Here is a 12669-nt window from a genome sequence, read left to right on the forward strand (position 1 = left end):
TCCTCTACTGAGATTAAACTCTCAAAATCAAAGTTAAGGTTATTTCTGTAATTCCAGCAGGATTAATTCTGTCATGACTGACATAAGAAAAAATTTTCTTTGAATTTTCCATTGCCGTCCAGTACTTTTGAAGCTTTGAGCTAATAATTGTATCTTTGGCAAGAGTAATTTTTATAAACTCTAATTTTTAGAATTTATTGGAAATTGTCACTTTAATTCTTGTAATTAATCCAACCTAGCTCTTGATTGCCATAAAAATCACCTGGAATTAGTTTTTTGTGCCTTATATTTTCTATATTCCACTTGTCATTGTAACCACTTCTTAAATACAAAGTTCCAGCTGTGTACCAAAAGGAAATATTTAAAAATAGGCTGAAATATTTAATATTTTCTTGTTTGCTATCGGCTAGTACAAATTATCTTTTAGTTAAAATTTCTTAAATGTAACAAAAAACCTCACCCCAAACCCCATAAACCAATACAATCCCACAAAACCACCATAAGGCAGTGGGCCGTAATGATGGATAACTTGAAGCCAGTTTTCTATATGGTTGTATTCTTTATTTTTGTGAACAGACAAGTTTACTGCAGATATATTATGTTTATTCCCCTCCTTCTTTTTAGAAACAAGGTGGATAATATATCTGCAGATAAGTGATTTTAGAGAGAAAAACACATGAAATTTGTTGCCTTTTATCCAGCTTGGAAAATTACATTAAATGACATTCAGTAACATTTTTTAATGATAAAAACTAATAGATAAGTCTTCCACCTATTTGAATCAATACCATGCAACAGAACAATTCAGAAAGACTCTTCTGGTACAGTGAACCATCTAAGTCTAAAAGAAATGGGGGCAAAAAGCTAGTAAGCTTTAAACCCTCAATCTCTAAAATAAAAGGGAGGCGCTTTCTGCTTTTCCCAATAAGCCCCATAATTTTTCAGTAAAAAAGATCAGTCTCAGCCTGAAGCTTAGTTTGGTTCAGGGTAACATAAGTTTGTCAAGTGATGGGAAGAAGGTGAAGAAATGAGATTGCCACACTTCCCTGGGCAGGGAAAGTCCTGTATTAGGGAGAAAAGTTAAAAATGGAGTAGTGGTGCCCGGTTCCTTTGCTCATGTGTGTGTATGTGACCCAGCCAGAAAATAAGAGAAGTAAGAGACCATAGTTCAAGTACCTCAAACATTCTTTTATAGTATGTTTTGATATGGAAATCAGTGCTCTGCCTGCTAGCCTGCTTTCAAGAGGACCAGAGTATGCCAGAGATAACTAGAATCATAGAAGCTTTAAGGTTGGAAAAGACTTGCAAGATCCTGGAGTCCAACCTTTGTCACATCCAGTCATTTCCTGAACACTTCCAGGGATGGGGACTCCACCACCTCCCTGGGCAGCCCACTCTCATGTCCAGCCTGAACCTCCTCTGGTGCAGCTTGAAATGTTGCTTGTCCTGTTGCTGGTTGTGCAGGAGAAGAGATCACCTCCCACCTGGCTACAATCTCTTTTCAGGGAGGTGAAGAGTGTGGTAAGGTCTCCCCTGAACCTCCTTTTCTCCAGCCTAAACAACCCCAGCTCCCTCAGTTGCTCTTAATATGAGTAGGTGGACAGAAAGATGCGTGGTTTTAAAGCCACTAATTTACTGCAACTGTTTCTACTTTTGTTATCCTTAAAAGCAGAGTTTCAAACTCATTGATTATTTGACAGTGTTGGAATGTCTAAACACAAAAGATCAAATGTTAAGTAAATTGGGCAAAAGAGGAAATTTGAAGACCAAAGAGGTGGTCTTACCACTACTGCTGGCACTATCACAGTTCCTTAAAGTGTCTGGTAATCCTTCTCTTCATGCTGTTAATTTTACTTACTGAGAAGACAGTGGGTTATGGCAGCAATAGCAAGTTGAAGACACATTGCAGCACTACCGAGTGATCTTCATTTGTAGCTAAACTCATGTAATTCCTCCCAGTGAATTCTCTGAGTAGAATAGAAAAGTGCCAATATTCTCTTGGTCTGAGAAAGAAGGGCTTAATGTGATCTATTGGAAGCTTTTATGGATTACTAAAAAAATCTATAATATATGTTTATCTGATGCTTTCCACTTAAAAAGATTATCGAAAGAAGCTATGCCCTATTGTATTTTCAAATTTTTTATCATTTGCTCTTTTTTTGGTGTTTAATAAGAAGGGGCTGTAAGATTCTATTTTTTTAACAGGCTTGCTTCTGGTGGTTGGCAATAGTAATGGTTTTCAAAAAATAAAGCTTTCTCTATTTCTTCCAGATGGCATAAAATGGATTTAAACAAAATTATGCAAAAATAGGTTTGGTATGCATTATGAATTGTCAAAGTACAAAGCACAGAAAGAATTGTATTCTTGTCCTGTTTAGTTGTATTCCCTGAAAATTGTATCAAGGTCAGAACAAGCATTCAGCCTTGGTAAAAAGCTTATGCTAATGGAGAATCTGACATATCTATTGGTTATATGTATTTTAATTAAAAAGTTTTGAGAATTAATTGTAACTTGAGCACTGATTTTTTTTTCTGCTGGTATTGGAGATCCTGAAGTTAATCTTCAATGCACTGTCTCTGATGTAAGCAGGGACCTACTTTGGAATCTTATTTCTTGGTGTAAATTAGTCAAGGCAGTGTGTTCTGCTTTGATTAGTTAGTTTGCTTCCAGCACATATCACCATCTTTTAAAGTAATTTGGGTACCCTGTGAAGTACTGCAGTTGTAAGAGATGTACTCTTTGTTTAATAAATTAAATAAGCTTCTGTTATCTGACATCTTTCTGTATGTATTATTGTGATGGGGACCTCTAAACTTTCTCTTTGTTAGGGTGATCTGTCTAGTTCAGGTACAAAGAGCCATTTTAGGGTAGTAGTAATTGCTGAGTATGTGGTGCATACCAGGAGTGCAGATCAGTTGTCATCTAAACTGCTTAATGACAGGAGTGATGCATTACAGTGATTACAGAAATGTTGCTCAGCAAAGGGTCTTAACACTCAATATATATAATGAGTGGCTCTTTCTTTTTCTTTTCTTTTCTTTTTTTTTTTAAAGAAGTTTATTGTCAGTGAAGAATTCCCTTGATATTGTGTCCTAATTGAAAGATCCTCAGACTATTGCTATGCAGCCTTCCAGTAAAAGGGTTTACAAGCAGGATAGAGAGGGATTTTTCACAAGGGCATGTAGTGTTAGGTCAAGGGGGAATGGCCTTAGATTGGACAGTGGTAGATTTAGATTAGATAATATGAAAAAATTCTTTGCTAGAAGGGTGGTGATGCACTGGAACAGATTGTGTACCCCCCGTCCATGGAAGTGCTAAAGGCCAGCTTGGATGGGGCTTTGAGCAACCTGGTCTAGTGGAAGGTGTCCCTGCCTATGGAACTGGAGGATCCTGAAAGTCCCTTCCAATCTGACCCATTCTATGATTCTGTGTATTGATCAGTACTGTACTAGTATATTAGAAATGTAATGAGATTTATGATTGATTGTAAAATTCTGATGGAATTGCTTATATACTGAAAAAAAAAATCTATTTCCTCATCATTGGAGTATGACCTTTAGGTTTTCTAATCAGACAGCGTTTATTGAAATAAAAATTGCATATTTATTGTTGGTTTTACTTTCTGATTGTCTGGCATTAGTTCAAAACTATGATGCTTTTATTACAAATACTGTAGTGCTATGTTAGTAGCATTGTATCTAACCATACCTCCCAATAGTTTTGTGAAGCTCTCTGTTTATATTGAACATGTGGCAATGGTACGCAGCAATATCCATCATTTCCCTTTGATCTCATGGTCAGAAATGTTTCTGAGAGGCTGTATGAAGATCAAATCACCAAGTTAATCTTTGTTTTTTGGGGGAAGTGGGGGGAACCAGTTGTGGTGAGACTGCTTTTGGTTCTGAATTTGTTGGTGGTTGTGCTTGGTTCTAAGTTGCAGTCACGTGGCATTTTTTGGTCATTACCAGATAACCTACAGCTATTGTTCACATGGTGTGCTGCTGTATAATGTGTCTACTGGAATTTACAAAGATATATCACCCAGATAGATAGAGGTAGGTAAATAGGGATCTCATACAGAAGACATCATATGAATTTTTCATCTTGTTACAAGATTCCAGAAAAAACCTCACTTTTTTAAATCATGATTTTAGAGTAGTCATTTTTTCAGATGGATTTTTTTCATTTTTGTTAATGGCAAGGTGCTTTGTCTTAGATTAAGAATTCCTAGATTAAGAGTGATATACCAGTATTCTCTTACATTTGCACAGGTAGTGAGAGATTTATATTAAAATAGGCCAGATTAAAGGAACATAAAGTTTGCATAATTTATGTCCTTCATCATCCCCTGGCTTTTTCACTGAAGTAAGTGAAAGTTTAATAAAGCAAAAAATATGGTTTAGGTACCTCAAAAATAAAACAGCTTATAAATCAAATCTGTACAAACAGTGGAGGAGTTAATGAACTTTGCTTAAGATACTGTTGTAGGAAAAAAACCCCTAGCATAAATTTAAAAGTTGTCTAACCAAGTAAACATGCAAGTCCAGTTTACTGCTGTCCTCTTTGTCCTCACCTGTGCATTTTGGGAGAATAGAAATTCCACAATTTGAAGTAACACAACTGAGTTTAAAGATAGTGGTGTGTAGATCTAAAGTAATGTGAGAATTTAAATAGGAAATCAACTTTAAAACAAGTTTTTTTTCCAGATCTACTATATTTTAGTGTGTGTGCTTCCATGCTTCCATATTTCACAGGTTTTGGAAACACAATCTCATTTGTCAGTATTTCATAGCATATTATATTAATAACCTAATAAGAGATATAGTGAAGGATGAAAAGTTCTTCTCCAAGAATATCAGTGTCAATAAAGATGGAGTATGGGCTGAGATGCAATGAGAAGTTTCAATAACCTTGTTTTAGCATATGTTTTTTCTACTTTTTTCCTCCAGGCTCAATGTAACAAGGTCTGATTCCTTTTCCCCATACTTAAAGTTATCTCGCTGATCCTAATTATAAAGTTAATGTACGGCAAACCTATTGCTGGATGTGTAGCACTTCTTAGCAAGATGCACAACTCTTGGTATGTTTTCTTGCCTGTAGATAGCTTTGACAACCTCTGCAAGACCCAAACAGCACCTCAGTTTTCCTAACTAACTGGTGAAAAGTTATTGAGGAAAAGAAAGATGAAGTGTTAGATGATTTCAGTGCTAAAAAATCAAAACAACAGACTTCTGAAGCTGGCAACAAAAGAAGTCGTGCCATTCCATTCATGTAGTGTTTGCAAGAATTTATTTCATTAGTTCCCAGAAGGGGCCAGTGGTCATAAGAAGTCAAGGTAGAAAGAAAATTAAGATGAAAAAAATCTCTCAAAACTTGAGGATTGGGGAATAGTGTCTACAGAAACGCATGAAGTGTATGAAATTTCACTATTCCAGATAGGATGTGTTAATATTACAACAAATAAGCATTACTAGATGAATAACTGTACAATTAGATAGTTAAAATTTATCTTTTGAAAAAATACGTCCTTTTCCTTGCCTCTTATCCATTCTTAAAAACCCATGGTTGTCCAGGAAAAAAAACCCCATAAATTAGATATCAGGAAACACTGTATAGCTCCAATTTTGAGATATGAGACAATTTGAAAGAAGAGTTGAGTAACACAGACTCATTACTTGTCAAGAAGAAACTTACTGATTTAATTCTAATCTAATTTTAACCTAATTTTGAAAGTCTTTCTGTACAAATGAAGAACATCCAATGCAAAAGGATGCAGCCCATTTGGAAATTCGGCTGCAGTATATAGAGGTCAAATTTTAATGGAGGAGCTAATGGAACCATCATCTATATTCATCCTGGTATACATTTTTTTTGTCAAGCATGCACTTTCCTGCGAGTGAATTACTATCTCAAAAGCATCTAAGAGTTAAGCAGTGTTAGAAATATTATAACTATGATCCCCACCCAGAGTTTTGCTCTCTTACATTCTTTAATCATATTACCAGATGTTTCATTAATACAGAAAACCCTACAACTGCTGATAACCATAACCTGTTTCTGTGAGCAGGACTTTGCTCAGAATTAGACTTGAAAAATAAATTAAAATCTCAAAAGACAGAGGTCATCATCCTTGTGCATGCAGCTTTCAGAACCTTTATTTAGTAATGCTGACTTTGCTAGATTTCTAAAACACCCACTGCTTTAAATATTGCTATTCTACAGTTTGATTTTCCATTAGATTAGTTTAGGAGCACCATTCCTAAAAGAGAAAGTACTGCCTATTCTATAAGATAATTTTAAGAACACTATTTTGATTACTAAGCCATATGCATTTTTAACTTTCTTTCCATATCTGAAGACACTATAGAAGGAGAGTTTGGCAAATCTTGTTTTAAAGTTAAGTGTCCATAGAATAGAATCCTCCAAAAGCTATATTTATATTTAATGCAGAAGCATTTGGTCATTTGTGAACTGACAAAAATACCAGAGAAACTTTTAAATGGCAATTCTACTTTCCAGGAAAGAATCGGTCATAGAGATTTTTCTCAGGTGAAGTTGCCATTGGCTATGTTTACCAAGATGTTTACCAAGTAGGACTCAAAATGAAAAGTTCTTGTAGAGAGTAGTTTATGCTGCTGGAGAATTCCTATTAAATAAATATTTCTGCATTGAACAGATAAAGTTGCTGTTTCTGTTATGACTGGCAATTACAGCGCAGCTGTGCAGGAATTACAAGTGTGTCTGTGACAGACTTTTAAATTAACCCACTTTATTCACAATGGATTTTTGCTAAATCTGATTTTTGCAGTCTATTAACCTCAAAATGTGAGAGACTAATATTTGAATTAGATATTCCTAAGTAGCTGGAAAATAGTTGCTGGCATAAATACTTAATGTTAAATAAATCTACACAGATCTGTTTTGCGATATTTGGACCAGTTTGATAAATATTGTAAACAGATCTCATACAGTTTCCTGTACAATCTTGATTCCTTTCTGTAGTCTTTTATTTGTTGCTCTTAACAGACTGTTTAAGCTTTTACTTTACATATCTTTTGTGCCAGGATCCCTACAGAGCTTGATTGCTCATATTGTGGTCAGCGTTATCAAGATGTTACCTTGTATTTCTCTGGGATTTGCATTTTCTTTTGGCTTTTATTTCTCATGTTTCAAGTAAATTGTAATTTGTTTGGAGTAGGCAAATTTTCTAAGTCCAAACCCTTAATAAGATTTAAATGTCCATAAAGCTCTTCAGAGTAGGTTGATGTAGGTACAGTTTGTGGTAATTGGGAGTGGGGCTGTGGCCGAGCCTCATCCCCAATGGGCTACAGCTGTGTAGGTCAGGTGAGCAGCATTGACAGCAATGAGCCATGGTGTGCCCAGGTGCACTGACCAACCACTAAAGGGAGCAGAGGGCACAAAGGTGCAATGCATGAAATATAATGGTATAAAAGGTTCTGCTGAAGAACAGCAAGGGCAGCCACTTGCAGCCTTCTGAAGTGATGTTGCTCTGCATGGGCAGATGCTTGAAGCTTTCTGATATGGTATGGTGTTACTCTGTTTGGGTGAATGCTTAAAGCCTTCTGAAGTTGCATGGTGATACTCTATGTATTGTGGCTGTCTCAACTGTGACATGTGCTGTGGCATATGCTGTGACAGGTTGACATCAGAGTGCTATCTCACAAATAAGGATGGTTTCCATAATTTAAAGTGAAATTGATTCATCTATGGTTTTGAACTATTTTTCTGGAACTACATATCATACTAATTTTCTTCCTTTTTTTTTTTTTTTTTGTGTTTTTTTTTTTTTTATTTTTTTTTTAATTTTTTTTTAAATTTTGTTTTTCTGGCTCTTACTTTGTCTGGGATGTTCCAGTATATCCTCACTTTGATATAATTTTCATTAGTCTATGAATTTGTATTAGAACTGAATTTCTTTAAGTGTCAGTAGGAGTCAAAATTGAATCTGTTAATATTATAAACATTATGCATCATAAATGATTTAAAAAAAGATATGACTAGAGAAAGCAGGTTTAATGTAAGAACTTCAGTTGTGATTTTTCTGTTGTGTGCTCAATACAAATGTCCTTCTTAGGCACTTTATAGATTTGGAATGTATTTAAGTTGAGTCATTTGTCTGGATTTTCATCGGACTTGAATTCCATTAGTCTGTAGGATTTTGCCAGTTCCTTGTTTTTTAGTTTATCCCAGTGGTAGGTTTTTGTTATTTGTATGTGTGGAGGTGCTTTTGCTTTGGGTTTTCTGGGTTTTTTTTTTGTTTTTTGTTTTTGGTTTTGTTTTTTTTTTTAATGCAAAAGTGAATTGTAGAAGATTCCAGATAATCTGTGGCTGGTGATTCTAATGCATTACATTAATGAAAACTGGCTTTATATAGTTACGAGGATAATTCTTCAATGAAGAAAAATTTTTTCTTAGAAAGCCTTTTCTTAAAAAATATACTGTCTTTTTGTCTCTTGGCACTGTTCAGATGTAATACATTGAGACTTCAGTACTGTTTTGGTGCATTTTTTTTCTAAGTGCTTAATAGCTATTGAGTCTATTGATTTGCCTTTTCTTTTATTCCGATTCTTTTCAAAAGGTCTCCTGAAGGGTTTATCAGTTCTTTTTTAGCCATAATTTTTCAGGAACACTAACAAGGGAGGTTTGTCATTTCCATTTCTGATAGCACAGGCAGGTGTTGCATGCCTAGTTTGTGGCTTCTGTGGCTGTTATCTCCTCTTTGAGACAAATAAATAAGTTAGAAATATAGAATATGCTTGAAGAATATGAGTTAGGAAGGCTGCTACCACAGTCAATTCCTGGCCAAATTTGCTGATAGTCTGTGCCTGTGTTGGATACTACCAGGTCAGTAGCTATGGATTAGTGGATTACTGGTTTGTATATGTAATAAGATTTTTTTTTTTTTAATTGCTGTAAAAGCGGAGTGCAGAGAGGCACATGGCTGGTGTTCCTTGTGAATTAGCATAAACAATGCTTTCAGATACAGAAACCTCTGGTGCTTGAGATATGCATAAATGCCAAGGTTGTAATTAATATTGTGAACTTCCAAGTATTCTAGCATTTTTGAAAACTGATGAAATCACTGTTGTGTCTGAAATAAAGAAATAAGATATAGCCAGGCAAATTCTTGAGTGAACAGCTGTAAGAATTCCCATCGTTTGGCTGGCACCAATTTTGCATAGTTTATTCAGTATGTTTCACATTGTATCTGAATTCTTTCAGAACTGCCTTGGTTGTCACTCCAGGATAAATTACATCATAGGCAGCTCAGAAAATGGCTGTTGCCTTAGGAGTATTGTTAATAAAGATAAAGGCTTTTAAAGTAAAAGGTACACAATGAAATACTTGTCTGGCTTATGCATACAGCTTAGGAATCTTGTTCAAGTTTGACTGATATGCTATTAGAATGATTTATTTGTACTTAAGACAAATAGGTTTAATTTGTAGATCTCTGAAATATACTACCTGTATAAATGTGTTAAGAAGGTACAACATAGGAGTAAACCCACAAAATCTGCCAAGAGAGCCCTATCAGACTTCTCCCTACCTATATGTGTTCTATGTGTCTTAACAACAACAATATGGAAATCCTCCTCTCAGATCCTGCCCCTATCTCTGTCTAGTTGACCTTGCTTTTAACCAACTAAACTCTTGGGGAGTGGAATGTTGCAGCTAAGTGTCAGGCTACAAACAAGGTACTCTGGATGGAGCCTTATGCCAAAGTGAGTTTGAATGTATAATTATGGTTACACTCAGATATGCATATGCCATGACATCTGAGGATCCTTTGTGGCAATTTGTACAGAACGCTAATGATATGTACTAATATAATGTTAGCTATGCTAGTATCACGAATCTGCATTTGGTCTTCAGACTCCTGCAGTGTATTTGATATGGTTTTAAGATAGTTCCAATCTCTACCTATTACCTAAAAAAGAAAAATAATAATGTGTATATGCAAAACATGAAGCCCACCTTTCCCTGTGAAACAGTAAAATGGATGAATTAAATATTTTTCTTATCTATTTCAATTACACAAAGATTTTGGATGATTTAATAATGCCTCTTTCTGCGAGTGTTGACTGGCATTTATTGTCACAGTCACGGCAATGCTTGCTGGCCATAGAATGATGGATTACTGGCATCGCACTCCTGTTGAAGGTGTTACTTTTGGTCCTTAAATATGCAGAATACTACACAGAAATCCATTAGTGAATATTACAACTGTGGCAGTAGAAACATTCTGCAGTATGGGCTATAGATGAGAATACTTTCATTTTCAAACATCTCTGCTTTTTTAACATGTGAAGAATTTTTCTTGTTCCTTCAATTCTCCCCTTGCACCAATAAAAATTGCTGACAAATGCAGTCTTATTTGCAGCCATTAATTCTTAGTTGTACAAAATCACCTTAACTGTTTTCCAGCAAGTCTTTTTTCATTTAGAGGTAGCCTTTGTGTACCCTTTCATTAATCATAAAGGCTGCTTTGGATTTGACTGGACTTACTAGGTCAACAGACCTTGAATTGGAGAAGATAGTTTTATGGTCTACTGAGAAACCAGTTTTACATGGAAATGAAATACAAGAACAAGGGTTGGAAAATGTTAAGGCTGTGGTATAAAGTAAAACATACCTGTGTGAGCCAAGGACAGAATACTATCCACTTTTAATTTCCTGACTTTTGTTAGCTTGTAAGTCAGTGCTTTCATTTAAATGCTTTTGCCTGCATTTTTACAACTTATTTGGAGAGACATATTGGCCAGCTTCTGAGCTACTGTATGCTGACAACAGTTAATCATGTGTTTCTTTGTCTTTTAGTGAAATTCAAGATTCCTATGTTTATGTTGTTCTTATTTTTCATGATTTGTAGTATAATTAGGAGTGGCTGGCTTGGCTGTTTTTGGTGCTTTGTACATATTAAATTTCATTGCCCAGTATGTGGGAATGTAGACAGCATTTACCAGCTCATTAACCTCTTTAAATTGGCTGCAGAATGGATGATTTCCTGTCACCATCACAGGTCACTGGATGCATTGCATTCTAATGGACTCTTTCTAGAATATTTGCAAAATGTTAAACTACTACAGCACTGATTGACTGATTGGCATGTTTTTTCTGGTTTATGTAGTTTTTGTTCTAGTTTATGGATTTTTTTATGGGGGGAAAATCCAGATAAGATAATAGGTTAATGTTATTTTTCTGAAGTCAGAAAGGCAAATGCTGACTAAGAAAACCTCACTAGGTGATCCTGTTCCTCTACAAAATATAAATGTTATACACACACATCACATTTCCAGGACACTCAGTATAGAGTGTGTTTGGACAATGATGAAGTGCATATGACTGTGTGATCTCACTGGTGTACTTGACCACTAGTAAGCATTGGCCCTGGCTTTGTTCTTAGGAGTTTAACATGATCAGGAAGGTGGCCTTTGATTTTCTGTGTTGAAAGTAGTGTCCTTCACAAAAGCCATGATGTATTTAATTGAAGAAGCCCATAAACCTTATTTGCTCAGTGGGCTATGTCTGGGTTGACGTTGTCATTCTTTCAAACATTACTCTTACTGAGTCATGGAAATTCGTGTATGTAGGCAATTTTGCTGTTCAGCTTAGCTTTTTCAATCAAGTAGAGCACATCATGAGAAAGAGCTTAGAAACTAGAAGATTCTGAGTTTTCTTTTCTGAGTACTCGCCTCATAAAGAGCAAGCTTGGTGTTAGCTTCTGCTAGTTTAGCAGCAAGTAGAGCTGGGTGATTCCAGATTGTCATGTCAGAATTTCTAAAGTCACTTAACTTGCCAAAATAAGTCACAGCCAATCAGGAGCATTGAGAGAGCAGACACTAATACTGCAGTGGTTAAATATACTTTCCTGTGCATGTAGGCAGCACATACATGGAACTTGCTTACAGGTGGCTGAATACTAAGAGATGTTGTGAGTCATGAAGTTAGCAGGCCACCAAGCCCTTTGTATTAGTTGCTAACTCTATCCAAGCTCTGTAAGATTGTAATGAAAAGACATGAGAAAGCTTTGTGACTGTCTTGCAATTCATTAATTATAGATGCTGTGGATTAATCACATAGGCTCATCAGAGTGTAATTTAAGATTCCAGAATACATCAAGAGGAGTCATTCTGTGTGTCATACTGCAAAAATGAGATAGATATAATGTATTAGATTTTATGCATTAACCTAATAACCTTGTCACAAATAGTAAGACTTCTATCCAGAATTCTTACTTAAAGGAATGCCTTTGATTTATTTGTATAAAACCCCAGTATAGATTACAGATTCAAAGCTAACTTTTAAATGTGCTATTCAAGGTGCTTTTTGAAAAGAAACTTACTTGCTTTTTCTGAGTGTAATTTGTTTGTTTTAACTGGAAGTGATTACTAAGCTGGTCTTTTCATAAATATTTACAGCTTGACACTCTGCTGAAATCAAAGTCCCTGTTCATCACAGCACTGACATGTGTGCTCATAACTTCGGGTTAATTGATCTGATAAATGGGTACTGAATATCTATACCTTTGTGTTGCAGTCATGATGTTCTCTGCTATGGCATATTATGCAACTCTTTGTGATTCCAAGGAACGTATAATTGGATATGTATTTTTTTTTCCTGGCCTTGATGTCTCATCATCCTAATAT

General features: G+C 35.4%; 1 protein-coding gene across 1 annotated transcript in view; it reads left to right on the top strand.

The window, feature by feature from the left end:
• BBS9 (Bardet-Biedl syndrome 9) overlaps positions 1-12669 on the top strand; it is a 282925-nt gene that overhangs the window by 128498 nt on the left and 141758 nt on the right. The gene's annotated exons all lie outside the window — the stretch shown is intronic.

Source organism: Agelaius tricolor, unplaced genomic scaffold, assembly GCF_023055355.1.
Source record: "Agelaius tricolor isolate 1412-34295 unplaced genomic scaffold, bAgeTri1.0.p SCAF_6, whole genome shotgun sequence".
NCBI classification, from domain to species: Eukaryota; Metazoa; Chordata; class Aves; order Passeriformes; family Icteridae; genus Agelaius; species Agelaius tricolor.